This window comes from Ochlerotatus camptorhynchus, unplaced genomic scaffold (genome assembly GCF_037179485.1).
Source record: "Ochlerotatus camptorhynchus isolate MF236.1 unplaced genomic scaffold, CSIRO-AGI_Acam_v1.1 ptg000314l, whole genome shotgun sequence".
Classification (NCBI taxonomy): domain Eukaryota; kingdom Metazoa; phylum Arthropoda; class Insecta; order Diptera; family Culicidae; genus Ochlerotatus; species Ochlerotatus camptorhynchus.
This window is the reverse complement of record NW_027040802.1, coordinates 2,178,086-2,205,581: the sequence shown is the minus strand read 5'-3', so window position 1 is coordinate 2,205,581 and position 27,496 is coordinate 2,178,086. Positions and strand designations below refer to the sequence as shown.

At 42.7% G+C, this 27,496-nt stretch overlaps 1 protein-coding gene across 1 annotated transcript in view; it reads right to left on the bottom strand.

Moving 5' to 3' along the window:
* LOC135707571 (protein phosphatase 1 regulatory subunit 16A-like) overlaps positions 1–15,050 on the bottom strand; it is a 354,713-nt gene extending 339,663 nt beyond the window's left edge. The window contains exons 1-2 of the mRNA XM_065229442.1: positions 14,890–15,050; positions 13,699–14,447 (exon numbers count right to left, since the gene is read on the bottom strand). The gene's annotated coding sequence lies outside the window, so the exon portion shown is untranslated. The remainder of the gene's footprint in view (positions 1–13,698; positions 14,448–14,889) is intronic.
* Between the last annotated feature and the right edge of the window lie 12,446 nt (positions 15,051–27,496).

The following is a 27,496-nucleotide window of genomic DNA, read 5'->3' as shown; positions in this document are numbered from 1 at the left end:
CTTCTGGGCTTCCGATCGGTTGTCAACCGTTCCTCGAACCGCTTAATCACTCGCGACACCGTGGAATTCGCGATTACCAACGTTTTAGCGATGGAACGATGCGAGAGATCCTTGTTATCGTGATGAATGCGCAAGATTTTATCACGCACGAGCTGTTCTTTCGACTCCATTTCCGCGAGTTTTGATCACAGGACTTTAAAACTTGCAGGATGTAAATAATGCACTATGAACTAAATCCACCCAAATTTTCATTAAATTCTACCCAACGGTTAAAAAGTTAGAGCAATTTCATAGTGTGGCAATTTCATCGTGGACACCCTTTAGCTAGAGACAGGCATGGAAAATCATTTGCATTCATTTACATTCATTTGCCTCTAACTTTTTTCTAACAGCATTCCACAAAATGATGTATATAGCTTTTGTAGGTTTTGTTATTAGCTACAACTTTTGTTAACAAGTCAAAACCGTATCTCTTATGCATGACGAACCAGAGCGAACAGAAGCCACTGCTGTTTTCAGGGAATGTATTTTACATTCACTGAAAAACAGTAACAAGTTCTGCCCGCTCTAGATCATGATGCATAAGAGATACAGATTTGAGTTATGACCAAAACTTGTAGCTAATAACAAAACCTACAAAAGCTCTATACATAATCTTGCGGAATGCTGTTGATGAAAAAAGTTAGAGGCAAATGAATGTAAATGAATGTATAAAATGAATGCAAATGATTTTCCATGCCTGGCTAGAGAATGGTCTTAGAAGAGGGTAGGTAGATAGTTCCGTTAGAGTACGGCAGTATGAAAATTGAATAGAAGTTTAAAATGAGCGAAGGCCATTCAATTCTCTCATTCATTAGAAGTCTAGCGACTTCTATTCAATTTTCATACTGCCGTACTCTAACGGAACTATCTACCTACTCTCTTCACTAAGACCATTCTCTAGCTAATAAATTATCACACTAAAGCTTCATGTTAGAAAGCATTTTCAACCAACTCTGATTCAAAAGTTGTTTAGTGAAAAATCATTAAAATAAATACAAGAGCTTCATTTGGTTATTTATGTTTTAAATACTATTTGGAATGTTTAACCATTATAGGGGAAATGGATGTAATGTCGGCCTAAATGCCCCTAATTTGGGCCCATACATAAATTCAACAATCGACTAAATTTTCAATAGCGACCAAAAACATCCATTAGTACCGTCCCAATGACGCGTTCATCTAAATACTTTAACTTACATACTTTAACGGGTGGCACACTTCTGCCATCTCTGCTGTCACCCGCTGCTTTGCCAGTGCAGCGCCATCTTCCCGATGGCCACACGGAGGCCCCGATGGCGCTATGAACAAGCGGACTGGGATAGCTATGGTGAAGCCTTTCAGTCCTTGTTACTACAACGTAATCCGAACAGCATTGAAGACTTTTCAGAAGTGGTATATGAAGCAGCAACAGTAACCATCCCAAAGACCAGCAGCGTTCCGTGGTGAAAAGCGCTACGCTGGTGGAATGAAGATACGAGGAAAGCCGGTAAAGCCCGGCATAAAGCACTTCGCCGTGTAACGCGCCTTCCTATCGGACATCCCGACCGCGAGGACACTCTCCGTCACTACCATGAGCCGCACAATCAATGCCGGCAAGAAATCCGTGTCGCCAAACGAACCAGCTGGATGGACTTTCTGGAAGGAATGAATTCGTCACAGTCTTCGGCCGATGGAGGCAAGTCAACGCCCCCAGTGGGAAACGGCGCATGACACCGCTCCACGTACAGATTAACGGCTCGTACTTCACCGATCTCGCAGCCATCGAGTTTCTCTGTTTCTTCTGACGCTGGAAACTCGGACATCAACCAGGCATTCTCCTGGCAGGAATTGCAGCATGCCCTCCGCTGCAACAACGGAAAGTCGGCGGGTCCCGACGAAATCGGGTACCCTCTACTCAAGAGGTAACCAAAGCCAGGCCAGCTACGGGTGCTGGAGCTTTTCAACAAGCTCTGGCTCACCAACTCGTATCCAGCGTCGTGGAAAGAGAGCTTAGTCATTCCCAGTCCAAAAGCCAATGAAACAACCCGTGAAGTTAGCAAGTTCCTGCCAATAGCTTTGACATGCTGTATGGCCAAGGTCCTGGAGCGCATGGTCAACAGGAGGCTAAAGCATTTCCTTGAACTGGATATATCGAAGGCCTTCAACAGGACGTGGACGCCCCTCGTATTAGAGCAGCTTGTCAACTGGGGGCTGTGTGGAACCATGGTCCACTTCATCAAAAATTTCCTGACCGATCGCTCTTTCAGAGTCGCAGTTGGCAACACGAGGTCCGAGCTTTTCAGAGAAGAGAAGGGCGTCCCACAAAGTTCAGTTATCGCCATTACCCTCTTCCTTGTGGCCATGAACGGAGTTTTCGGTGTACTTATCGTAACTACCGGCTCAACAGCAGCACGTAACAGGATCAGGTAGGGTTCCAGCTTTCGGTCACCAAAAGCGTCAGGTGCCACGTGTGTCCATCCCTGCACCGTGTCAGCGGGCCACCTATTAAAGTTCAAAGCCAGCCCATACCACTGAAGACGGTCCGTATTCTGGGGGTACTTGCTGACTGATCCCTCAACTTCGAGCAGCACTTTAAGGCGATCAAGAACAACTGCCGCAGTAGGATCAACTTGATCCGCACTATCTCTCGCCCACACCGGTCTAACAATCGCGACACTCGTTTCCGGGTTGCAAGAGCCGTCATCGATAGTCGCCTACTGTACGGTCTTGAGATGACGTGCATCGCCACCGAAAAGCTCGTGCAGATACTAGCACCAACTTTTAACACCTACGTTCGGATTGTCTCCGGTCTTCTTCCGTCAACGCCCGCCGAGGCCGCATGCATCGAAGCGGGTATTCTGCCCTTCCGCCATCGTATAACCGCAACAATTGCAACGAAAGCCGCTGCCTTTACCGCAATGACCTCCGGAAATGACAGTATCTTTCTCCTCGATGAGGGGAACAGACTCCTCCGCATGACTGACAATTCGGAGCTCCCCCAGTGGCCAAGCTCCACTGGTACGGAGACAAAAGTTGGCGCAAACCTCCACCAAAAATCGAGAGTCGGATAAAGAGCAGGTTCAAGGCTGGACATAACTCTGCAGCGCTGAAGAGAACAGTAGCCGAACTGCTAGGCTCGGACTACCCAACCTATGCCCACATATACACGGACGGATCGCTTTCGCAAGCCGGGGTCGGAATTGGAGTAGCCGGAATTTCAGCACCGATGAGTAGCAGCCTAGCGCCACAATGCTCGGTTTTCTCCGCCGAAGCTGCGGCCATCTTTGTTGCCGTTACAACACCCTCGGACCGGCCCATACTGGTCCTATCCGATTCGCCACACCTCCGAGCACGGTGTTTTCCTGGATCCCTGGGCACTGCGGTATCCCAGGAAACAGCGAAGCCGACAGCCTGGCACGATCTGGACCAGCTGGCCCCCGTTACACCGACGAAGTGCCACTACAGGATGGATAGTCAGCCAAATGCGGGAAGCCTGGGTAGCAGAGTGGAGCCAATCCCAATCTCTCTTCATCCGAAGAATCAAAGTAACGACGAGCAAATGGACGGATATGTCGAAACTACGGGACCAGAAGGTGGTTTCTCGTCTTAGGACAGGCCATACAAGGATCTCACATAGTTTTGGTGGGACGCAGCAACAATTAGAATTTCAATTTTTGTATGGCAAAATGTATGGGAAACGGAACGATCCTATTCATTTGCTTAACAAAAAAATCCAAATATTGCTCAAATTTCACCAAACATGGACACAGCTGGGTGGCGTAGCCTGGGCAATGTTGCCAGTCCGGTAATAGCAAAGTGAAGAGGTGCGACGCGAACACTGGCGCGTTAACCAAAGTACGGTGATAGAGGAAATGCTTCACCAAACCCGAGCGTCTGTTCACCATGGAGGTGCGGCTCAAAACGGCGTCTGTTCTCCATGTTAGGAGCGGCTGATCACCGTCCTAGTGCCAGCGTGGGACTCTGAACAGCTGGAGCAGGTGTACGACGGCTGTTCGCAACGGGACGTCAAAATCGTCACCGGCGACATGAACGCTCAGGAGGTAGGACGGGAGGCAATGTATAGACCGGCAATCGGCGAACGACAACGGCCAACGATGCGTGAACTTTGCAGCCTCTCGGGGTATGGTAGTTCGAAGTACCTTTTTCCCCCGCAAGGATATCCACAAAGCCACGTGGAGATCACCTGACTAACACACAGAAAACCAAATCGATCACGTTCTAATCGACGGGAAATTCTTCTCCGACATTATCAACGTCCGCACGCACCGCAGTGCGAACATAGATTCGGACCACTACCTAGTTGCAGTATGCATGCGATCAAAACCCTCGACGGTGCATAACACCCGTCGAAGTCGAACACCGCGACCCAACATTGAGCAACTACGGGACGCCGGAGTTGCCCAGGACTACGCGCAGCAGATGGAAGTTGTAGTACCGGCGGAAGAGCAGCTTGGCGCAGCTACTCTTGAAGATGGCTGGAGGGACATCCATTCAGCCATAGGTAGTACTGCTGCAGCGGCACTTGGTGCTGCAATCCCGGACCGAAGAAATGACTGGTTTGACGGCGAATGCAAACTGTTAGTAGAGGAGCAGAATGCAACACCGCACGAGATTGAATGTGGAGCGATACAGACAAGCGCGGAACAGACAAAACTCGGTTTTCCGAAGGAAGAAGCGTCAGCAGAAAGACCGAGATCGCGAGGCGATGGAAAATCTGTACCGCGTAAACGACGCACGGAAGTTCTACGAGAAGCTAAATAGTTCGCGCAAAGGCTACGTGCCGCTAGTCGATATGTACAAGGACTTGAACGGTAACCTTCTCACGAACGAGTGTGAGGTGATTGAGAGGGGGAAGCAGTACTATGACGAGCACCTCAACGGTGATGCAGCAGAAAACGAAGGTGGCACGGCAACAGACCTTGGAGCACGCGCAGAAGAAGACAGGCTACCGGCCCCTGATCTTCAAGAAGTTGAGGAGGAGATCGGTCGGCTGAAGAATAACAAAGCAACTGGTGTAGATCAACTACCAAGTGAGCTATTAAAATACGGTGGTGAAGCACTGGCTAGAGCGCTACACTTGCCAAGATTTGGGAGGAGAAGATAGTACCGGAGGAGTGGATGCCCAATCTACAAAAAGGGCGACAAGTTGGATTGCTGCAACTACCGTGCGATCACACTGCTGAGCGCCGCCTACAAGGTACTCTCCCAAATTCTATGCCGCCGTCTGTCACCATTTGCAAGAGAGTTCGTGGGGCAATACCGCGCTACCACGGACCAAATTTTCGCGATTCGGCAGGTTCTGCAGAAATGCCGCGAATGCAACGTGCCCACACATCATTTGTTCATCGAGTTCAAATCCGCATACGACACAATCGATCGAGCTCAGCTGTGGCAGATTATGCACGAGTACGGATTTTCGGATAAACTGACGCGATTGGTCAAGGCGACGATGGATCGAGTGATGTGCGTTGTTCAAGTATCGGGGACACTCTCGAGTCCCTTTGAATCTCGAAGAGGGTTACAGCAAGGTGATGGACTTTCGTGTCTGCTGTTCAACATCACGTTAGAAGGTGTGATCAGAAGAGCTGGGATAGACACGAGTGGCACGATCTTCAGGAAGTCCATCCAGCTTCTTGGCTTCGCCGATGACATTGACATTATGGCACGGAACTTTGAGACGATGGCGGAAACGTACATCACACTGAAGGCTGAAACTAGACGGACAGATTGACGGTGACGAAATCGAGCTGGTCGATGAGTTCGTGTATTTGGGCTCACTGGTGACCGCCGAAAATGATACCAGCAGAGAAATTCAAAGACGCATTATGGCAGGGAATCGTGCCTACTTTGGACTCCGGAGGACGCTTCGGTCGAATAAAATTCGCCGCCGCACGAAGTTGACTGTCTACAAGACGCTAATTAGACCGGTGGTCCTCTACGGCCACGAGACCGTGACTATGCTCGTGGAGGACCAACGCGGTGTTCTCGAACGGAAGGTGTTGCGTACCATCTACGGTGGAGTGCAGATGGATGACGGAACGTGGAGGAGGCGAATGAACCACGAATTGCACCAGCTGCTGGGAAAACCATCCATCGTCCACATTGCAAAAATTGGGCGACTACGGTGGGCTGGGCACGTCGTAAGAATGCCACGCGACGACCCAGTGAGTTATAGAAAGCGACCAAACAGGAACAAGAAGAAGAGACGCGCAGCGAGCAAGGCGCATCGACCAAGTAGAAGGTGACCTGCGGACCTTCGCAGGCTACGAGGCTGGCGAACTGTGGCCATGGATCGAGTGGAGTGGAGACGACTTCTTCGGACAGCAGAGGACAACAAGGCCTTAGCCTGATAGGTATGGTAAAGTATGTATACGCTTGTTGGTATGCGCGGAGCAATACTGTCTATAATCCCATATCAGTCCCATATGGAAAAGGTAGGCATTGAGAAAATGACAGTTGAAGTTACGAAGTGCAATTTCCATATAAACATTTCTCGATTACTTTTTCGAAGGGACGTATTAGCATTTGTAAACAATGCATTTGATCGTCGATTTGGCGTAACTGGTAGCTCGCCCACGCAAGCTGATACTACCATCATATAGGGTAAATTTTCCCCTACCTGATAGTGGTGTTAGTATGCGTTGCGAGTTAGCTTCTTCTTCTTCTTCTTCGAATGGAGGCGAACCAGCCCCAGGCTGAAAGCCTCCCTAATAAAGATAAATCAATCAATCAATTCTTCTTCGCATTTCAAGCTTATTGCTTATCGAATATTAGCTTATTGAGTGCTCTCAAACTTAGTATTCTAGATGCACTTCCACAGCTAATTGAGAGCTTTCGATGCCTGGACCATTTTTGCATTGGTATAATTGTGTGGCAAGTCCAATCATACTTCTATGCGCAGGGAAGTCGAGAAATTATCCAACCCGAAAAATTCCGGGACCGGGAATTGAACCCAGCCACCTCCAGCATGGTCTTGCTTTGCAGCTGCGCCTTTACCGACTAAGCTAAGGGAGGCGAGTTACCAGTTACGCACAATTGACGATCAAATGAATTGTTCACAAAAGTTGATACGTTCCTTCCGAAAAAAGCAATCGAGATTCGAAAAATCACAGTAAATTAATTGATAATGTTTTCAAGCTGAAATCAGTTAACAATGAAGCTTGCATGTTTTGTTATATCAGTGAAAAATATGACGATCCAAATAGAAGAACTGAAACTTGACCTCTGACTTGACGATCGAATTTCAGGATGGGACTGAAATGCGATTACTTTGCTTAATGGGACAAACTGACTTCTCGATGAACATTTCAAATGGTCCTATCTGCTTTGATCGATTCTCTTCATCGACTTTCTCTTTCCATAACCATTGCTATGCAAACAAATTCTACCACATAGTTTGATAAAGGAGGTTCTTATCTAGCCTCTAAAACGTCAAATACAACAGGGAAAGGTTTTGCAGCTGAAATATCGACGAAAGAGAAAGTCGATGAAGAGAATCGATCAATGCAGATAGGACCTTTTGAAATGTTTATCTAGACTTGATGTTGTTTAAACAACTTCCATGATCAATTTCCGTGCTTTTAACACGTAATATAAAAGTAGATGCCAATTGGACAGTGAGCATGCATAAGGGCGTATACGCGATGATCGATTTTCTCTTTGCATTGCTACAGCTAAGCGAAACAATTTTCTAGAATGTATTCAATGCAGAGTTGTGAAAGGTTGTATTGGCTTTCGAAAGCAACAGCAAACGCACCGAGAAACGTTAAATCTAGCGAGTTATTAACAAAAGAGAAAATCGACGAAGAGAATCGATCATCACGTTTACGCCCTTATGCATGCTCACTGTCGAATTGATAGTGGATAACGTTGTTATCTTAAAATTGACGAAAAACCATATGGGACTGATATGCGACGTCTAATCGATTTGTAGTCCTGCTCGAATACCTCCATTATTATAATTTCCACGATGAAATCAACGAATCAATTAATCGTCAATGATCCTATGAATAAATCGCCGATTACATTTCCTGCCACAGCTTGCCTCTGAATCATTCAGCAGCCAGCATCAATTTCAACAAACTCAACATTTCCCACGATTGCAATACTGCCCACCTCCGCACCGCACCGATGACTAATTCGTTTGAACTTTGCCAATTTTGCACCGCTCACTCCGCACCCAATGAATCAATTTTTCCGCCCGAATATCGAATATCTAATAGCGCTTGCCAGTTCCAATTAGCAGGAGCACACGACGTGGTCCGCCAAGTCTCCATCCACACTGCACTTCACGTGTTCGAACGTCGTCGTCGTCGTCGTCGTTGCCACCGTCTGACGAAGGGGGAAGAAACTGGTTTGCATTTTAGAGAGTGCAAAAACATGCCGTCGTCGAAGACTGGTTTTCCCGGTCCAATTCCGCGAGGATGGTTAGCATCACTGCGATTCCTCCTAACCTTGGCGGCATGGCGGCAGCTAGAGATCAAAACGATTACAATACTGATCGATCCCTCGAGCGATTCGCTTACCTGAATACCGGGCGGTCCGTCCGAGTGCAGCCAACCGGCTTACTGCGGTGAACGAAGAAGATGATCATAGGGGAGGGCTACTGCGCCGCACCAACTTACACCATTCATGACGGGTCTCACCAGGAGTATCTCAGACGGCACATTTGTGGCAGAAAATCATGCAAAAATATGCTCTCCGTTTGCCAAAGAAGGTGCGCTGACAGTGCTGACGTCCTACTCGTGATCAACAGCGAGGTGTGTTGTTGTTGTTGTTGTTGTGGTTCGGTTTCAAGTCAATGCAAGTAGGTCTTGTATTTCGATGGAATTCCACACCACCGACCGACGAGATGAGGGTGAGTTTTTGCTGGTCTCTAGATTCCATTCCTTCCATTTGCTGTTGTCGCTATAGTAGCAGTCATCGCAGCACAAATATGGAGATGGGTCAGCTGAGCAGAACGACAACAACAAACAACAACAACAACAACGGCAAGGTGTTTCAAGATCAACCGGGTGGAAATAGAACTTGTGATGTTGCAGCATGTGGAAGTTGTGTGTGTTTAGTAGACGGTGGAATCACAGAAGAGGTACGTTTTTTTGACGTAGGACTACGTCTGTGATTTTCTATATGGGGGTACACTTTGTGAAAACCGAAAATGGAACATGTAACAAAATTATGAAAGATTTTGAACGTTAGTAACTCAGCTGCCCCTGTACCAATTTCAATCATTTTATCAACAATCGATTAGAAATATTTCAACGCATCTGGTAAATTTAAGACTTTATCAATTTGCACGAATGTGCAACTGTTGCAAATGATAATTAAAATTATCACGGATTGCCTGCGAAAAGCGATTTCGCTAACACAGATTTCTAAGTTTAATTCCATCCGGTCTCACCGAACGGTGTTTATTCAATAACCGCGTGTGATGAGTGGTGGTGTTCTCCAGATCACAACGAAAGGCCGCCTGCAAGCAGCGAGCTGCAGCCCACATGAGCATCCATAGAAGAAAGAAGAAGCCGCTCCGCTATTGATCGGAATCAGTAGCTTTTCGTGAGTCGCTGTGGGCCATCTATGTCAAACGCGTCATACTAAAGAGTATAAACAGAGAGAACCCTGCTCAAGTTCCTATTCCTACACAAAACCCAAGCTCCTGCTGCAGTTAACAAATAATATTTATTATATAAGACCACGTAGTCCTACGTCACAATTGCGTACAACCCCATAGGGTTGTCCCTTGTAGTTTTTCTTATAGAAGAAGACGATCTTCTTCTTCTTTTTAAGGCTATTACGTCCCCACTGGGACTTTGCGCCGGCTTTCAACTTATTGCTCTTTGAGCATTTCCACAGTTGTTAATTGATCGCGTTACTTTTCATATAGACCAATCTACATTGATCGGTTCTCTCCATCGATTCTCTCTTTCATTAATAACTCGGCTCGAAAAACGTGTTCAGCGAGTCGATCAATGTAGATTGGTCTATTTTAAAAGTGACGCGAGAGTTCTTGCGCAACACAAGAAAAGGGCCTATCATTGTTGATCGATTCTCTTCATCGAAATTCTCTTTGACGGATGAAGTGTTCTTCTCAAAGAATAAAGAAAGTTTGAGTGCTTATAACTATACGTTTATTCAGGTTGACATCTACACTTCGAATCACTAATTTTTCCATCTCGGTCGCAGCTGTAGGTTGCTGCGATTACTTGAATGGAACATCGTGATTACTTGGATGGAACATCTCCCCTCTTAATTCATCCAGTACTCCTCGAATCTAGCTGGTATGTTCCCTTGTTGCTGGCGGAACTGGTACTGGATCTTGCTGTGGTGGATTGTCTACCTCACTAGCATCCGAAAAATACTCCGCCTCATCACTTCCAAGCTCTTCATCAACTGGACCAAGTTCGTCGGGCACTGCAGCCGGTATCGTTGCTGGAACAGATGGTACGTCTAGGCCAAAACCGTCGAAGAATACCGATAACAGACTAGGACCTTGGCTTGGACTAGGATCTGGACCAGATTCGACCGCACGTTGCTTCAGTTGATTGGCATGAGAACGGATGAGCCGCTGATTATCCTCCAGGAAAACGTTGTAGTTGACTTTTCCGACACGCTCGATTACTGTGGCAGCCTGCCATTTCCAGGAATTTGCTTGATGGACTTGAGCATATACAGCATCACTCGGAACGAACTGCCTCGAAATCGCTCCATGCTTCTTGTTGAAACGCTTGTTTTGCTCATCTGCTTTCGGTTGTGCTGCTGATGTACCGTTGTGTTGCGGTAGTAGCATTGAAGAAACTGTGCGGACCGGTCGTCCGAACATTATTTCTGCAGGAGACTTTTCACCTAGGTCAGCCGTTGTTGGTGTTGACCTGTAAACTTGCAAAAACGTCTGCAATGCTTCCTCCAGTGTGTCTCCTCCCGATTGAATCTTCCGAAGAGTGCGCTTCAAGGTGTCCACGAACCGTTCTGCTAACCCATTTGATTAAGGATGGAATGGTACTGTGCGAACGTGGTGAATGCTTTAATTCACACAGAAATTCTTGAACTCGTAGCTGGTGAACTGGGTACCATTATCTGAGACGATGGTTTCTGGCACGCCAAATGTGGCGAACGTTTGAGTAAGTAGCTTGATTGTTGTTCTTGTCGTTGTGATTTTAGTTGCGTATACTTCGGGCCATTTGGTGTACGGGTCGACAACTACCAGGAAAAATACGCCGTCCACGGCTTATCAGGGATGGGCCACGATTCAAGCGTTGTTTTGACTGGTGCTTTTCCAGCAGTGCAGCAGGGAGTGCATTGCCGGACGAAATTCTCGATGTCGTTGTCGACTCCGGGCCAGTAAACGAAACTGCGTGCAATAGACTTCATTCGTACCATGCCGGGATGTCCGCGATGAAACTGCTTCAGGATTTGCCTTCTGAACTTGCTCGGAACGACTACCCTGTCGTGGAACAGTATACAGCCATCGACGTTGGTGAGCGACTCCCGCCTGTTGAAGTAGACTCGAATCTCTGGATCTTCGACTGATCGTGCATCGTTTGGCCAACCCTCACGAATGAACTGCAGCACCGCTTGTAGTGGTTCATCTGCCTGTGTTGCACTTTTGATGTCTGCGAACGAAACTGGTACCTGCTCGATAGTGTTTTGAATAATGCTCACAATGTCTTTTTCTAGGGATATCGCTGCTACAACGTACTCCTCTTCTTGCTGCTTAGAACGGTCGATGAGTCTTGACAGCATATCGGCGCATCCAAAGTCGTTGGTAGACACGTTCCGAATGTCGAAGTCGTAGTTGAGAAGCATCAATGCCCATCGTGGAAGTCGATTTGTGGTGTGCAAAGGAATGCCCTTCTTCGATCCAAAGATTGATAACAGCGGTTTGTGATCCGTGAGCAGAGTGAATCTGCGCCCAAGGAGGTACTTGTGAAACTTCGTTACCGCATATATTAGTGCAAGTGCTTCTTTTTCCGGCTGCCCGTAACCTTTCTCCGCTGGAGTGAGGGATCTCGCGCTGGATTGCCTTCAGATGTCCATTCGAAAATTCATGGAAGATGACTGCACCGATGCCCGTGCTGGAGGCGTCCGCTGCTACGATGATTGGTAACTTCGGGTCGTAATACGTCAGCAACATATCGGACTGCAGGACTTGCTTGAATTGCTCAAAAGATCGTTGGCAATCGGAATTCCACTGCCACTTCGAATCCTTCTTGAGTAATTGGTCGAGAGGATGACGAAGTTCATGGATGTTGCGCACGAATCTACCGTAGAAATTAACGGCTCCCAGGAACGATCGCATTTCGGAAACATTGGTGGGTGCCGGAATAGAGGCGATGGCTTGAAGCTTCTCTGGATCCGGACGGATGCCGTTTCGATCGACGATATGCCCCAAATATCTGATTTCGGTCTGGAAGAAATGGCACTTTTCCAGCTTGACATGGAACACCCATTTTCCCTTAGACGTTGTAGTAGCTTGTCTAGTGACGCCTTGTGTTCCTCCCAGGTTCTTCCGAAGATGATAGCGTCGTCGAGAAACGACCGAACACCAGGAATGTCGGCTATCATGCTGTCAACCAGTCTTTGGAATGTTCCAGGCGCTGACTTCACCCCTGGAGCGAGCCGGTTGAATTGGAAGAGGCCTCGATGCGTGTTTATGGTGAGGAGCTTCTTCGATTCTTCATCTACTTCCACTTGCAGGTATGCATCGGAAGCGTGAAGCATTGCAGACGTTTTTGCTGCGTCGTCCAGACTTTGTGCGTCGCTTTCAAACAAATCCGAGTAACGGGCAAACCATTTTTCGAATGTGGTGCCGTTCTCCGGATCGAAGCGGAACTCGCTGATGTTCGTCGACAGGGATTCCAAAACTTGCTCTGGGTTCGTTGCTTGTGGAACGGCCAACCGCTGGAGAAGCTGCAAAATCGCTGCTTGGAATTCTTCGTTTGTCGCCGCCATCCTTCCTCGGTTCGATTCTGGAATTTCTTGAACTTGTGAGCTTCCAGAAAAATCCTCGTCGCCAACTGAAGTGTTCTTCTCAAAGAATAAAGAAAGTTTGAGTGCTTCTAACTATACATACGAATCACTAATTTTTCCATCTCGGTCGCAGCTGTAGGTTGCTGCGATTACTTGAATGGAACATCGGGATTACTTGGATGGAACAGCGAATAACCCGACTGCAAATGAATTTCCCATTGAGTGTGTTGTTTCAGGCGCAAGCTAACATGAGGGAGTTAGAAGAAAAGGTGTGTAAGTGATTTTGATCGATTCTCTTCATCGACTTTCTCTGTTGATAGCCACAGCTTTATAAACAGATTTTGCGCTATTTGTCTCACATAGTTTGATAAAGGAGGTTCTCATTTAGCATCCAGAATGGCACACGAATCAAGGAATGTGTTTGATTAATTGGATTTTGAAGCATCGTGTTTAAATTTTTCTGAATCATCTTGCCCCTTAAATGCTGGCCGTTTTGATATATTTTGCGCATCTCTGATGAACAACATATAAGTAAGTTTTAAGACGTGAAATTACTTACTGAATGTTCAAATTTAAGACTATCTGAACGAGTCATTCCCCTCGTGACCGAAATGACCCCACAAATCCCCCACTACTGCAACCGAACCACCCAGTCAATACCTTAACCGTAGAAAGTAAATTGGCCCTTACCATTAACATTCCATTCCAGCTGAACGACGTACAAAGCTAATCTCCTCGCACGGCGAACTATTTTCCGACAATTAACCGCTACTTTACTTCACCAACTACGACGAATAGTGCTCCATCATCCAGCACTTTAGAATTCATTTTCCGGATTAAAAGTGTAGGTATGCTTCTTTTTTTTGCTATTCTTCGTCGCTTCCTTGTCTTCTCAATCGTGCACTGCTCTCAGTAGTAGTTCAGTCAGATATCGCACCTGTTACGTTTACTTCGATTCGTCCGCACCTTCCACTCTTCTCCGAATCACATCAGGTCAGGAATCCAACACAGAACAACACACACTATAAACAAGATAAACAAATTCGTCTTTCTGCTCCGTTTGCTTCTTTTGGACACTTTTGGTAGTTGATCTCCTTAACCCGTTTTCTGGATTTCTCCAACACGACTTGACCTTTCACTTCCCGGAGCACACTCGCACCTTCTTTTTTTTTCTCGCTGCTTGATTATCGTTCAACTACAAAAGCACCTCATCCAGGGATGCGGGGACTTAGAGCAAATTCCTCAAACCACATTCCGGTCAAGTATGCCATGCCGTGGCTTCAGTGATCCATTTAGATAAATACTAACTACACTAGCAACCGTAAGGTCGGTCGGTCCATCGGTCGGGATCGGGCAAGAAAGTAGGCTTTGAATTGAACTTCTCCCGTCACTTTCAAGAAAGACCCACATGCACTCACACTGGCGCACAACTAGAATACCTAGGCAGGCACGGGAACGGTTAAAACCTGTTTATGCAACCATGGTAATGATGACGATATATAGGCCCACCGCGGCTTGCTGTGCTCTGCGTTGCAGGGTAACCAACCCTTTTTTCTCCAAATCTGCGCGAGCAACAAGTACACCCAGCGCCTACTTTGTGTACACACCAGCAGCAGAGTCAGACGGTCTTTGCAGCTCACTTATCCACCATCCCAAGCACAGTACCAGAAGAGGCCGCCAGGTAAAAAATAATTGCAATTGTGTATGTGACGGGAAACAAAAAGGTATACGGGTACGGGAGGCTGATTAGCTTACGCTTGCGTGGTTCGATGTCGAATAAAAAAAAAAAGGCAGCCCAGAAAGAGAAGCCTCTGTACAATGAATAATGTATCACCCACCGGATTTAAACCCACTTATCAGTGCATTGATGCGAGTACCTACTCTTGTTCTGTTCGTTAACGTATCACCGCATTAAATTTTCACAGCTCACTATGATCTTCGACATAACACAAAGTTCAGGTGAGTTATTTTTTGCAAATGAACACAGAAAATTTCGATACAATCGCACGAAATACCGAAACAACAACACACTCGAGCTGAGATCACGACTGCGACTGAACACACTATGCACTTTCGAGTTTTCGATCCATCCGTCGCCTTCCCTCCAACGGGGGAGAACGGAGAAGAACCTGTGCTGAAAGACTGAAACAAACACCACTTTGCAACGGTAAATAAAAAAAAATGTCATCGAGCGACGGGAAAGGTGTTCTAGCGTGGCTGTGTGAGTGCAGTTCTAGGAGCCAAGGTAGTCGATGTGACTCAAGTAGGTGTGCCTGTGTGTTAAGAGTAAATATTATTCAATGCACAACGTGTAAATATTTACATGACTGACAAATCCCAGGTAATCGTGACATATTGATCTTTGAAAACAGCTCGAATGAAAAAATGAGACCAACTGCGTCAGGATCTGTCATGATTACCTGAGTTTTATCGAAAAATTGTAAATATTTACGCTGTGTGCAGCGAAGAATAGAGCATTAAAAAGTATTAATTGACCACTTTGTCAAGCAGTTTTGGCGTGACTTTCTACCAGCGATTTTTCACAAAACTTTACCAACTAATTTCTATTTTTTTATGAAACACACAAATGTTGGCTACTTTTCTCGTGGCTCTAGAAGAAAAAATCTCAAAATAATGTTTCATTTCAAAGTTCGAGTGGTAGTAAACGGCATTTTAACTGCTTGAATGAAGGGGTTAATTAATGTGTGATTTATTTGAAGAGCAGTTTGAGCAACTGAAAAGTCAAATAAGCAGGACGAGAAGCAGGACTACTGAGATGAAATTTGACGATTGCTTCTGGTCGAGCTTCTGGCGTCCAGGTTCCTTCAATCGTGTAGCCCTAGTGTTGCGAAATTTGGACGATAGGCCCTTTTGATTGCTTCAGCATCGACTCAGCTCGAACGAACGTCGAATATTTTCGATAGCGAACCGATGTAAACAGAAGAACGCGTGTAATTAACCACTTTATTCGAGCACTTAAAATGACGTTTACTACCACTCGAACTTTGAAATAAAACATTATTTTGAGATTTTTTCTTCTAGAACCTCAAGAAAAGTAGCCAAAATTTGTGCGTTTCATAAAAAAATAGAAATTTGTTGGTCCAGTTTTGTGAAATCGCTGGTAGAAAGTCACGCCAAAACTGCTTGACAAAGTGGTTAATTACAGATAAAATATTCTGTTGGAAGCACCAATAGAATTAGTTTAAACTTAGTGAAAATCGTACGCGAACGTGAGTATTCAACTGCAGCTTTTAAAATACTACATAAATAATTTGACCTATCTCATCATTAGATAACCTAACCTCAAAACTAAATAATTGGCTTGAAATTCTCTCTAACCGAATTGTTACTGTTAGAAAACTAATTTGTAAGTCTAATTTCATAATTGTTATACCAGAATGTAAAACTAAAGCTAAATATAATTACAGTAGAGTTGCGGAAAACCGAACTACGGAAATGTTTTGTAACACCTAGACTTCTCCGTAGTTCTTGAAATCGACCAGAGTCCAACCTCGAGTCCAACGGCTTGGTGAAGATGTCAGCTAATTGTTCTTGCATTGTCAGGCAGGCAGCTTCCACTTGAATTCATCCTTCGGCATTGTGATCCCCGATGAATAATGGTATTTAACATCATTGTGTTTGCTACGTTTCGTCTCCAAGTTTTTTGCCATTCCAATACAGCCTCTGTTGTCCTCGAATATGTTTACAGGTGTTTCAGGATCCTTGGTTGGCCTTCATGTCTTCAGGCACTCTAGCTAACCACAGGGATTCTGCAGTAGCGGCACCGACAAACCGACATAAAACTTAAACTTAACTCTTGATCGAGAATCCATAACGGCCGATTCAAATGTGCAGCGATCCCATCTGTCAAATCTACGGCTTGTTTTATCTAGATAAAAATAATTTGTCCGAAATAGATTAGACACGAATCAACTCATACATTTTTTACGTGTGTTCGTGGCTAGGATAAATATTTTCCGCGATGTCAGTTTTATGCTTTGATCAGAAATTTCTTTGTAATTTGTATTATCATTCATGACGGTTTGTTGGTGGTAGCCGCACTCAGAGCCAGTGCTGAGATTTGTCATTGTCAGCGACTTTTGCGCGATATTGACAAAATTGTTTTTCACATAGTCAATGATAGACTTGATCCTCAAAAAAACCTTTGTCAAAATCTCATTCATTTTTCGTCAATGACAAAGATTCAGCTGGTAACAAAAAGTGTAATTTCGTGCATTCTGAGTCACATTATTGTTATCCAAGCAGTTAACTGTTTTGCTCAACCCATTTCGTTTCAAATTTAGCTAATAACGAAGACATCAAATCAAGAAAACTGGCAACTCTTCCATTTTCTCATACGAACGCTATGAGACAGGTACAATTGCGTCATCTGCCACTCAAAGGTAAATACTTCGAACGAATTTGATAGCAAAGATTACATCCTCAGAAGAAAGGTTTCTGTACACAGAAAGAAAAATCGTTGCTAGAATTAAAAAATCCGTTGGTAGAATTAAAAGTTTGCATTGGTTCTTTTTGGTAGAAAGCGGATAGCTTTCAAAACAAAAGTCAGCCAACTGTTAAATCAAAAGTTGGCCGCTCACTACATTTAAAAGCTAAAACTTTCAAAATAAATTGTATTACTGTCAAATTAAAAGCACGGCAGTGATGGCATTAAAATTGGGTTTTTTTCAATTCAAAACAAAGTTTTCATTTGAAAATATGATATAGTTTAAACAATAAGTAACATTTTGGATAGGAAAAACAAAATTTTAAAAATTAAAAGTACGCATTTTCACCATAATAACATCTTGTATTCATTTTAAATTCTAAATAATATTTAATTTTAGGTTTTGAAAATTAGTAAAAACTTCAAAAAATATATTTGTTTATTACGTATTTTCTTTAAAACTAATTAAGCGTTTTGCAACGAGATTCACGGAGCGACACAGATTGATATTCCGGCAAGTGAAGGTCGATACGAGGAACACATAATCTGGCAAGGCAAGCTTGGTATTGTTTTACATTTCGTAATCCGATAAATCCAGCACTGAGCGCTACAGACGTATAAAATCCTATGCCGCAACATCAGAATGTACCAACTGGTGACGGATTCTCGTTATTATGGTTGACATCGTCCTGGTTGATATAAAAAAGAATCTAAAAATACAATAAAATAACAATGTAAATAATGTACTTACCATTTGGAACTCGATTTGGAATGCCAATTTCGGAATATCCAACGAAGAAAAGTTCAGTTTCTGGTATCCCACAAAATAATCATGACTCTCTTTGTAACTTCTGATTTGGATGTCATGTTCAAAGCGGCCAGATTAGCAGAAAAGGCGGCATATGAGACGTCAGTGCAGCCAGTAAAACATCGCTGAAGGGATATTTTTGACAATTGTACAACTTTTGTTTTAAAAATTTGTACTTTTAAAACCACGAGTCAAAAGTAAAAGAAAAACTTTCAATTTAAAAAGGTTACTTTTATTTTTAATATTTTTGCTGTTAAAACTACTAATTTTGGGAAACTTTTAATTTGAAAATGCATTATTTTTATTAATACAATTTTCGTTGTTTGTGTGTATTTGCTCATTTTTCTAAGCGTTGCTTCCACCTTTACTCAAGCGCAGCGCTATTGTATCTTTCGCTTAGATTCTGGCACAGTTGCCAGTCTTCTTGATATGATTCTTCGCTAATAATCAAATCTGCACATGTTCGTTACTGAATTACCACTGACAATTGACATGGTTGACTGTTGGCTCAATTGAGTGACCAAGGCAGAATTTTGAATATCGCCGTGTATTGTCGAGATTTTGCAGCACTGCTCAGAGCTACATACTCGGATTCACTTGACGAAATAGCAACCGTAATGTCAGTGCCAACATTTCATAGGGGCGTAATTGCGTTTGTAAACAATGGCTTTAGCCGTTAATTTCTCGCGAATAAAATCTCCAAAATAACAATGCTAGCTGGTAGAGGAAAAATTCCTCTACCTGTTGGTGTCATTATTTTTCATGAGTGAGCTTTTATTCGCGAGAAATCGACGGCTAAAGCCATTATTTACAAATTCAATTGTTTCTTCTGCAACACACGCTATGTTGATGGTACCCAGTCTTGTAGCCACTAAGGAGTTGTCAAAATCTGGGTAAACTAGTTTTATGCTGATGAGTAGAATCTACCCAGATTCTAAATGGTTCTAATTGAAATTTTCCCAAACTTAAACACATGGCGCAGGTTTGAAAGGGAGATTGTTGCGCTGCCAGTGAAATGTTTACTACTTAAAATATACAATTCTGACGCTAAAAATGTTACAGCTACGGAGCTGTTTGGATTTCGAATGCTACCAGCAGCTATATAATTAGTAAGTATATTGTTAGTTTTTGAACTTTAAACTTTCTTATAATTCTAGGTTATCCAGATATTCTGTGCCGCTTTTCTCGATGACAAATGTATGTTATTGTTCCCAATTTATTAAACTTATTTAAAATCAAATCTCAGTAAATGATTAGAATTTTGAAATGATATCCTTATTGGGGAATTGTAATGCCGTGTTCCATAGTTGTACATTGTTTCGACAATCATTAACAGGTTCGACAGCTGAGAGATGAGCTGTCGGGTGAGTTTATGTTTAATAAAGCTGCTGAAGCGGTCATTTCAACAATTTTTTATTAAATGGGTAAAGTTTAACAAGTTATCAAATGCCAACATCGGAGTAACCGTTACCCAGTTTCTGTCGCAAGTACGTTTACCCAGATTTGGGTAAATGCATGTTTACCCATTTTTGGGTTGGTTCAGTTTTGATCGAACTGGGTCAGCAGATTTTTAGCAATGGGCCCAATCTTGGATCCATAGGCCAACATTAGAGCCATTTCCCCTATCAATGCCATTCGATAAAGGAAGTTTGCTCTATCAGATGACGGTGTTAGATTGCTTGGATGTGCTTTGATTCTCGAGGAATTTGCATTAAAAGCCATTGTTTACGTTTGGTTGTTCCACCTATTTCAATTGTTGGTCTAGAATTCAATATATTGTAGACCAACAATTGAAATGGCACTATCAACGTTTATAAACAAAACGTTGATTATTCTTTCCTCGCTAATCGAACACAAATTACCGGCATCATCGAATAGGGAAACTTTCCTCAACCCAAAGATGGTGTTAGTTTGCGTAGGCGAGCCTTGAGGCACGGAAAAAGGGTTTCAGGAGTTTTGTTCGCAATAGCTGATGAGCTCTTTTCTGTTGTTGGTCATGATTTGCCCGATTGGTTCCGCTATTTGACAGCTCAATTGTGTCCCGAGATTCTATCCGCCAAATGAATATAGCGACCTTTTTGACGTTTAATCGTCTTTCTCTACACTCAAAAAATTTATCACATATCTAATGGATGAATACCATGTGAATTTCACATAGCTTTCATATGATCACATAGCTAAAAATCCCACCACAAAATCACATGAATATTATGAGGCCGATGAAATTCATATGAAAAATCATATAAAATTAACGTGATCGCATTAATGTTATGTGAAATTCAGATGAATTCCATTAATTTTGTTTATGGATGAAAATCATTTGCGTTTCCAATGGAAGCTACATGAAAACTATTTTCGGTGTATCTAGCGCACATGGATCAATGGACGGTTTGTTTTCCCACTAATCTGTTTCCCTCTTGCTCGCACTTGTTTGATTTAAATGGTGCAGTAGTGTGCGAAGATTAAACGTCAAAAAGCTCTATAGATCAGTGCACGGTCCCTAACCTCACTTTTTGCTCCCTATCATTTTGCTTCTGAGTAAAAGAGATAGCAACGAATGGGAGCCAAAACAAACCACCCAAAACTGTCAAAACTTACGGGTGAGAGAAGAGTGCGGCAAATCTTCGTGAACTGATCAATACCCGTACACCTCACGCTATTTCAAAACTACCCAAATTTGGGTAGAATCCACCCAGATCAGTCAAAACTGAACCTACCCAAAAATGGGTAAACTGTGTTGGGAGTGACAAGTTGACAAATGAACAACATTGACATCAATCCGATCGACGTTGTTCATTTTTTGGTAGTTTCAGTTTTGACGGATCTGGGTGGATCCTACCCAAATTTGGGTAGTTTTGAAATAGCGTGCGTAACTGATTTTCAATCTTCACTGTCGGCCGCTCAGGCTCTGAACCATTTGGTGGATTATTTTAACTTTTGGTTAAAATTTGACAGATGAAAAGTTATCGATTAACCCTGCTATCCGAGCGTGGTTACTTCTGACAGACAAGAAGTTAAATTTTGACGACCGTGGCTCGAAAACCGGTCGATCGACAGCACGGGGATTTTCGAACATAAGAAATAACTTTCGAAATGTCACTTTTAACCACGAGTTAAATTTAACTCGGCAAATGGTTCACAGCCTCAGTCAGCTTCATCAGCAAATCCAACTACACTGTACCAAAACATCATCCTCTGTTCGAATGAAACCTCAGACCATTCAAATCGAAACATCGAAATTGTTTTTACGAATAATAGCTGCATCTGGATGACGGTTGTTTTGTTATCAGGTGATTCTCCTTTCGAACACCAGGATGGACATTGATACGAAAAGCGAACAGACCTCAGTTGAAATACGTAATGCTCTCTGTAGAATGATTGTCATCCCAAATTGAAATGCATGTGGTATTGGTTCGGCTCCACAACGCAAATTATCCAAAACGATGATGTAAATAATTCTTTCGTACGTCATTCGCTGATCTGAGCTGACAAACGAGGTGGAAACATAATCATCGCTATCAGCAGTGCTACGAACATTGATAAATCGTGGAAACCGAAAATTGTCTAGTTCGAGGTGGAGGAAGTTTTCTCTACCAACAAACGATTTTTGAATCCATTGGCTTGAATAGCCATGGTATGGAAATGTAAACAATCGAATTATAAATCAAATTTAAAGCATTTGCAAGTCATCCTATTCTTAAATTGTTGTCCTCTGATGGTTGTATGTTTTACAGACAATTTCCAAATAAATATCATCCTTTATTTGGATGTCAGTCATATGGATGCTCATCAGCTGATGATGAATTCAACCATAAGGCAATTCGAAATTCGAAAGCATATTGTTAAAGGGCACGAACAATGAAATAATCATTCGAAGTATTGTGGTTGTTTTCGTTTCGTTCGAACTCTTCAATGCTGAAACGCTCCACGACTCTTGCCACGGCGTCTCTTGCGACAGTTGTTGAAAAATTCCTGTTATCGTACGCTATCTTCATTCCCAGAAAGTGGCGTGCTTCTCCACAATCGGCCATACAGAACACGGTCGAAAGTTACTCCTTTAAACGTACGATGGATTCCAATTTCCTCCCTGCGATTAACAAATCGTTCACATAGACAACGTACAGGTCGTCTCCTTCATCGCATTGTATGTGCACGTCGTATTCGCTGCAACCCGGATGCCTTCATGTAGATATCCTCCTTCAAGTCTCCATGTAAAAAACAGTTTTGACGTCCACCTGGTGGAAATGGAACTTGTTGTGGACGCCTATAGCTAGCACAGTCCGGATGGTTCATAACTTCCCAACCAGAGATAGGCTCCTCGAAGACAACACCGTAAGCGGGCTTTATATCTAACTGCCTGGCCATCTTCGACTTCCTTCACACGGAGTATCCATATGGATTTGAGAGGTTTCACACCTCGTGGACATGACGTCATCTTCAGCACAGCGTTTGCCTCCAGGGACCTTATTTCGTTATCGAAAGCCTCCAGCGATCGCAACGAGTTTCGATGTCACTTTAACATTGAGGTCCTGATCTCCACCGATGTTGAATGGACATCGTTAGAAAATTCCGTGGATATCCACTCGAACTTTCGTAGGCAGTATCGGAAATCTCCACCGAAATCGTTTCGAACCTGCTCCGTTGGCAACGCCAGCAAATTCCTTTAAATTGTCTGGAACTCTTTCTGGACCGTTTGAAGTCTTCGTTGTATCAGTGTGATTTTTTGGAATTTTTGGTACTTGTCACTTATGGACTTATGGAGTAAGCCCATAACACGGCTTGGGGAACTTCATAGCGCTTCTCGAAGGTGTTCATATAGGAATATTTCAAGAAAGGCATAGGATTTGTTGGGAAAGTTCATAGAACTTCTATAAAATGTAGCAAAACAGTTCCGAAACTTTGAACACATTGTATTAACTTCAGGAATGTTCATGTTGTGTATACTTCAAGGCAGCCCGAAAACTTCAGGGAAGGTTAGTTAAAATCCAAATAACTTCAAAAAAGTTCATTGAAATTTTTAAAAAGTTTTGAGAGCATCAGTGACTTCCAGACATGCCTCCAGAGAACTTTGGCCCCATAAACTTCAGGCAAATATAATAAACATGACGAAAGTTCCGAAAACTTAAGTGAAGTCCCAGAGAACTTCAACGAAGATTAGAAAACTTTGGGGAAGTCTACATAACTCCAGGGTAGTTTAGAGAACTTTGAAACAGGTCTTCAGGTTGAGCTTCAGGTCTTTTTCGAGAACATCGAAAAAGTACGCAGAAGTTCAGATCCTTCAGCTAAGTTGTAGAATTCAGGAAACTTCAGAGAAGCCCTGAGAATTTTAGAAATATTGCAGAAAGTTCAGAGCTTTTCTGAGAAGCATTGAGAATTCCAGGAAAGTTGTGTGAACTCGTTGAAAGACCACCGACAAATCGACATGAAACCTAAACTTAACTCTTGATCAAGAATCCATAACGGCCGATTCAAATGTGCAGCGATCCCATCTGTCAAAACAAGAAATGTTTTATCTAGATAAAAATAATTTGTCCGAAATAGATTAGACATGAACCAACTCTTAAATTTTTTACGGGTGTTCGCGGCTAGGCTAAATATTTTCCGCGAACACGGCGGCAGATGTCAGTTTTGTGCTTTGATCAGAAATTTCTTTATAATTTGTATGATCATTCATGTCAAATTGTCGGTGGAAAGACTATAGAACATCATGGAAGTTCGATATCATTACTGAAAAGTCTTGAAGTTCTCTGTCAAGGCAGTTTCATTAATGGCGCAGAGGTTCTGACTGCTTCAGGTCAATTCCAAGAAACTTCATGGAAATTCCAAAACCTTCAAAGCAGTTCCAAGAACATATGAGAAGAGTAGAAATGTTCAGAGGATTTCAGGGAATTTCCGTGATCATCAAGGCAATTCGACTAACTTCCTAAAAATAAAAATAAAATAAATTAAATAAATCCTGAAAGCTCCAGGAAAGCAAAGAAAACTTCAGCAAAGTCCAGAGTTTAAGCATAGAGGTAACTCTAAGACCAGAAGGTCCCGAAGACACGTGCTCAACTTTTGGCTCAGCTCTGGTACTCTCTTCGGTCCCAATCTAATCGATGCACCTCTCGAAACATAGGAAAATCCACTAACCCCTCATTTTATCTGTCAAACTTTCAAAGCGAATCAAAACAAACATAGTGTAGTTCTAGAATTTTGACTAGAATAAGACGAGGAATGAGGTACGTTAATCGATTTGCTTAGGACCAAAAGGCTAGTCAAGTAGTGAGCCAAATTAAAATATTTAGTTGCCACCGGTTGGTTTAAGGCTCTTGAGACAAACTCCATGGATTTCGAAAGTGTTCCACGAACTTCAGAGCAGTTCTGTGAACTTCAGAGAAGTACCGTAAATTTTTGAAAAAACTGTAGAAACTTTAAGGAAGTTTTGAGAACCTCAGATTTTGGAAAATTCTGAACAGAGAAGCTATAGAATCTTTAGGGAGTTCCAAGAACTTCAGAAAGTTGCAAGAGTTTCAGAAAATTGTGCGAATATCAGAGCAGCTTCATGAAGATCAGGATTATTGTGGAATCATCCTAGAAATTTTCGAAAATTTCGGATATTCAGGGATGCTTGAAGATCATTAAGGGAATAATCGGGGGAATAATCCGAGATCTTCAGGGAAGATCCATCTTTCCTTAAGTTTTTTGAAGCTCTGCGTTTTACTCTCGGTTTTCTCTAGGATTTTCCTTTAAGTTTTATGAACTTCTGTATAGTTCTATCAACCGGTGGAAACTAACGATGTTAAATTGGCTTACTACTTGACTAGTGTATTGGTCCCAAGTACATCGATTAACGTACCCCATTCTAGTCGAAATTCTAGTAGTACACTATGTTTGTTTTGATTCGCTATGAAAGTTTGACAGACAAAATAAGGGGTTCATGGATTTGCCTATGTTTCGAGACCTTCTGGTCTTAGAATTACCTCTATGGTTCTATGGACTGCTTTGAAATTTTTCGAACTCCTCTGAAGTTCTGCCAACTTACATGAAGTCTGAAAATTTATCTAAAGTTCTATGCATACTTCTCTGAAGTTTCTTAAAATTCAGTATTCTATCCTCAAGTATTGTGTACTTCTCAGGAGTTCTGCGGATTACTCAGAAGATCTGCGCACTTCTCTGAAATTCTGCAGGTCTGAATATTTTTCTGAAGTTCTACCTTTTTCACTTGAAGTTCTACCACAGACAAACAGACGTAACTCTTTGAGAAAGTTTTTCTTGAAAACATAGTATCTCAAAACATAGGACCTCAGTAGTGACATCTTTCAGGCTTCTCGCGGAAAACAAGCTTGCTCGCTAACTCGCAAACAATATTGCATAAAAGTTCTATAGAATGTATTGAAACGTCAAAGTGATCCGATGCCAGCGCTGCGGCGAGTAGTTCGCGGAACTGATAATATTCAAATCAACCGTTAAATGCGTGAACGAAGATACACAATGAAGAGTTACGTCTGTTTGTCTGTGGTTCTACGTTCTTCACGGAAGTTTTGCAAACGTTTTTGAAATTCTACAAAGTACTTTAAAGTTCTGTGAGCTTTTCAGAAATTCAGCGATCTTTTTAGAAGTTCTCCTGTCCTTCTCTGAAGTTCTACGAATTACTCTGATGCTCCACGACTTCTCTACTTTGAAGGTCTGTGAACTTTTCTTTGAAGTTCTACGTTCTTCTCTAAAGTGCTGCATACTTCTTTAAATTTATGTGAACTACTCTTAAGCATTGCGAACTCCTCTGAAGTTCAGTGAACTCTTCTGAAGATCTGCGAAATCTTCTGAAGTTCTGTTTTGTTTTATAATTTTCAGCGAACTTTTCGGAAACTCTGTAATAATTTTTTGCGTTTTTTCTAAGAACTGTCTTCTACTGAGTACTTCGTTTTTCTTGAACTGCAATCTTGATAGACCGTGAATCAAATATGCGTTTAGTGGCAGTGAAGTTCTGTGAATTTCTCCTATGTTTTGTGAACTTCTCTAAAAAAAAATTGTAAACTTCTCGGAAGTTCTGTGAGCTTCTCTCAACTTCTGTATTATTTTCTGAAGTTCTAAGAACTAGTCTAAAGTTCTGAAGTATTTTTTGAAGGCCTGTGGTTGGCCTGGTATCATATGAGAGAATATCTGACAGATGTGATTTGGATTGGTAAATAGTTGGATATTTTTAGAATGATACCTGATCAACCTGTAGTCTTGTAAAAGTAACTTGAGGTTATCATGGGGATCTCTGATCACATGATGATATTCGGAATAATTTCTGAGCAACCTGGTATCATGAGAGAACACCTAATAAACATGATTAGAATTTGTTGGTAGTTGTAGATCTTTAGAATAATACCTGATCAACCTGGACTCTTGAACAAATATCAAGAGGATTTCATGGAGATATCAGAACACCGGAAAATCGTTGGAATAATTTCTGAGCAACCTGGTATCATATGAGAGAATATCTGTTTTTATGTAAAAGACGCTAGGGCTTTCATAAAATTCTGTGAAGATCCATGCATTTCTATGAAGTTCTATAATATACTATGAAATTTCCAAAACTCTTTAGAGGTATTTCATCCTCTCACTGCTGTGAAATTATATGAAATTGACTCCTATAAAGTTCTCCGAATTTTGTGTGAAGCTCTTCGTATTTTTATGAAGTCCTCCGAGCTTCTATGCAATATCCCCAAACTTCTTAGAAGTTCCCAAAACTTTTGTAAAATTCCCAAATTTCTATTAAATCCTCTCAATTACTATGAAGTTTTCTGAACATTTATAAATACATCCATAGAAATTTGAAACAGAGTTCCATTCATGTTTCAACCACGCTCAGAAATAAAACAGAATAGTCGAGCAATGGCAAATTTTGTGCAAAATAGTGCTCGAATAATAAAACTGCAACTCAGCGTTTCTGTTCTAGTTTCATATTGAAACAGTCCATATAAAAAGGATTGCAAACGGCCTTATTTGTTTAGTTCATTTCTCACCAAAAAAAAGGTATCACCTGTCCCTCTAATCCTTGCCCCATTCAGCGCGGCCGAATCACCCCTCGCCGTATGTTTTCCAATAAGAAAATAGCGGGACCCGTCACTTGAGGCTCACCGTGGTTCGATAAAAACATCACACGCACACCACTCTCTCCCTCTCGTTCCACTTCAAAAAAATCACGCGCTTCTGACAGTTCTCTCTCGCTCTTCTTCCTTCGTTGCTGGTTTCGTTCATTCTTT